Genomic DNA, 3,801 nt, shown 5'->3' with positions numbered 1-3,801 from the left:
GCCATAAAGTTTTTCCTGGAACAATGGCCAAATTTAATGTTTTGGTGGGGGAAGAGGGGTTTTTATACATCTCAATTTGACACGTAAGAAATAGAATCCCATCAAAGTGTGTAGAAGTGTTTTGGGTTTTCCTTACCCTTAGAAATGCAAAATTTGTGAGTTATTTTCTCTGGAGCAATCAGCGCTCAAATGGGCCAAAGAAGTTCTTCTTGCAACCAGAAGCCGTGAAATAAGTTCCTTAAATCAGACAATTGCTATTTGATTGTCCCACTTGTTCCAATGGGCAAATTATGCTCCTAGGTTAGCTTAGATTTTTGATTTTTTTTTCCACCTGTAATTTGATTTTACACTGTCTTTTTTTAAGTTAACATGTGACATCATCTGGTTTAAACCCAGAGTGGTTTAGATACAATCAAAACAAGACACTCCCTACCCACAGGCTTGCAATTTTTTAAAGAAGCCACACGACACACAAGGAAAACAGGCCAAGGAGGGAAGAGGAAAGTCAGAATCAAAACTCAGGCGCCTGTTTCTAAAGAGTTGTTCCTATAATGACCGGCTGGCAGAGTTTGAGGCAGGAGGTCCCTGGTGGAGCTGGGCCTCTAGCGAAACTCTACCTCTTTTTAAAATCAGAACCAGTGAAGGCGGTGAACGTCCTGTGTGAGTGTCCAGAGGCGGCTGCAGGCTGGATGATGGTCAACAGTTTGAGGTCTAATCCTGGCAAGACAGAAGTACTATTTCATATATATATATATATATATATATATTTGATTTTAACATATAAATTATAAAATGTACCACAAAACTTATCACTTATACAATCTTTTTAGACTTCCATCAGCACCTCTACTGATTCACCGTTTTAACCACTTCTTAACTTTATATTGCCTTTACATCTCTTAACAAATCATACTTCCCCCTCTCCATTTTTGCAATACTTCCAATAATACTCCTTACAAAACTTCTTGCAAACCTACAAACGTCGTCTGATCTTCACAAATACTTTTCAAATAGTCCGTAAATTTACTCCAGGACAGAAGTACTATTTCCAGGGCGACCTCCACCCCATCCCACCTGAATGCACCCGGCCACGTTTGAAACACACACACACACACACACACACACACACACACCTTTTCACACCCCGAGTCACACGGAAAGGCAGGATGAAAGACATGCAGACAGAAGGACAGACAAGTGCACCAGCTTCAGTCCATGACTATCCACACAGCTTTTGTCAACGGGCTGCCAAAGGCGAATTTCAACCAGCTTGCATCCTTGATCAGTGCCTGGAGGATCTGTGCATCGTTGGTTTTCAAGTATTTATATGTGGATTTATTTTTCGGTTCTTCCGTATTAATATTCTGCTCCCCAAACTCTGCAGATCTCTCTCTCTTTTTCGTTCCCCTGAGCAAACTTCAGGCTCTTTCTCGCTTACAAATTTCATTGAAATAAATAAATCAGTGCACATGGCAACATCCCACAGCAGAGCTTTCCAAACTTTCCATGTTGGTGACACACTTTTCAGACTTGCATCATTTCGCGACACAGTGGTTCAGTTTTACTAGCAAACCAGAGGTTAAACTAACCCCTTTCCAGCCCCGGGAGGAATGTGGGGAGCGTTCACACAACACACTGCAGCCAACACAATAATGTGTCGCAAGAAGAGTTTGGGAAGCTCTGTCCTACGGCTTGGCAGAATGCTTTGAGTACCTGGGCAAGGAAAATCGACAAATTATAATACATAATTATAATACACAAATTATAATAATTTGTTTGAAAGCTTGTGTGGGTTTTGGTGTGTTTGTATGTGTGAATCCATGACCAGAGAGGGGATTCCAAAATAAATTTATGAACCCTGCTTGTTATGCCTATTTCCTTTCCTTTAAACCGTTGCCCTTCTAATGAAACGTACCTTGCACATGTTGCTAACTGGAGTTCAATCTTTGTATCAATTTCCTTCCTATTTTCTTATTCGTTTTATGCTTTTGTATATGTATCTAAACTTTGTATCACTATGTATCTAAACTGTAGAATTGACTTTGTACTGCCGACAACTGTCAAACTGCTTCCCAGCGCCACCTAATGAGTCTGCAAATGGACACACACACACACAACCTCAGATACTTTTATTTAAATAAAGGAAAAAGGCAACACACCCGCACGGATAAGCGACTCCCAAAATCCTGTCTCCTTATCGGACAGCCCCTAGCAGCTCCGAAGTTTTCCTGTAAATAAAGGAAAAACAAACCCATTAGCCAACACCTCTGGAAACAGGAAAAGGAACCAGCCCAAAACCTTTTATGTCCAACAATCGCAAGTAACGACACCACCATTAAAACAATTCAACCCCTTCCAACATCCCACTCACCTGTTCTAATCCTCTCACCGCGCCTTGTTTGACGTCTTCTGTTACCATTGTTCTGTATGGAAATTAAAAGGTATATAAGTCAAAATTCTCTTTTGTTTGGGGTTCTCTCTCGGTCTCCTGCTACGCAAGAGGGAACCCTGTTGCCAACAGTTCTGCATATAATTTTAATAAAGGATCAGGCTTCCAGCCGCTTTGCTTTCTGAAAATCCCTGGTCTGCTCTGTGTTTATTTCCTGACCGGTTTGAGCCTCTTTCCGAAGGTCCAGCCTTCTTTAAGAAGCTGAACCCCTTGCAGGGAGCCCAAACTTAACTCCTATTTCAGTATGTGCTGGAAACAGTTGCAAACCATGTTGATGTTTCATTTTATTAGTTGCAATATTATTTTTATTTTATTTCATTTATGGAATTTATATACCGCCCTATACCCGGAGGTCACTTTAATAATTGCAATATTTACCTTTTGAATAAGTTATTTTGAATAATTAATTAATTAATTGAATAAATTAACTTTAAATACATGATTAAATGCAATCTTTATTATTTTAATGAAACCTAGCAAACAAATACATCTGAGGACCTGCCCACCCAGCCTGAACCTCCCAGGCTCCAAGATTTGCAAAGCAACCATGTTGTTTTGGGAACCCTCCCCTTCCTTTCCGAAGAAGGAGGCGGAAGTTCTCTGCTGATCTGACGTCACATCCGGTGTCCCCCCTTTTTTTGGGTCAAGAGAGCGCGCGCTCCGTACAGCGTCACCTGCCGGCGGGAGGTCAGAACGGCACCAAAGCAGCACAACTCCCTGCGGGCAGCGAGGCGATTGCGCCCGCCCGCGCACCTTCTTCGCCCCGCCCCGGGAGGAGAGCCGCAGAGCTGCTCCGGGAGGGGTGCGCATGCGCGCGCAGGTTGCGCCCACCGCCGCTGATTTATCTGGTTGCCGTCTCGCCGCGCGCCGTTCTTTTCTAAGGGGTGGCTGGGCAGCGCCACCTGCCGGCAGGAGCCAGAAGAGCACAGGCTCGTTCTGCCGCTCTGACCTCTGCTGCAACCCGGGGCAAGTTCTGGGATTTAGCAGAGCAGAGTGCAAAATAAAATAAAATAATGCACGGTGAGCGGTTTTTTGCAGCTCTTGCACGGTTGCAATTCCGGAGGAAAGGCGTTCTGCAACTGCAAAGCCCCCGTTGCAAGTGCCAGCATTTTCCTGCCTGCAAGATTTGGCAGGAGAGAGGGAGAGAAAGGAAAGGAGATCCATTTCTCCCCGGGCAGGCAGCTCTGGGAAGCAGCAGGAGCAGGAAAGAAGAGCTGGGCGGGATGCAAACTCTTGCAAAGGCGGAGTCAAGACTAGAAAAGGGCCATTGAAAGCCCTTCTGCTGCCTACAGCCACACCACCCTGAATGCACCCGATCCCGTCCGATCTCGGAAGTTAAGCAGGGTCGGGCC

General features: G+C 44.4%; 1 long non-coding RNA gene across 1 annotated transcript; it reads right to left on the bottom strand.

Moving 5' to 3' along the window:
- Nucleotides 1–779: 779 nt before the first annotated feature.
- LOC308459171 lies at nucleotides 780–2,821 on the bottom strand. The gene is made up of 3 exons (XR_013977845.1): nucleotides 2,372–2,821; nucleotides 2,160–2,228; nucleotides 780–1,713 (listed from the first exon to the last, which is right to left on the bottom strand). It is a non-coding gene; the product is annotated as an uncharacterized lncRNA (long non-coding RNA).
- Between the last annotated feature and the right edge of the window lie 980 nt (nucleotides 2,822–3,801).

The sequence above is a fragment of the Podarcis pityusensis genome (assembly GCF_964106645.2).
Source record: "Podarcis pityusensis genome assembly, chromosome: 12".
NCBI classification, from domain to species: Eukaryota; Metazoa; Chordata; class Lepidosauria; order Squamata; family Lacertidae; genus Podarcis; species Podarcis pityusensis.
Note: the sequence above shows the minus strand (reverse complement) of the source record. Positions and strands in the feature narration are given on the sequence as shown.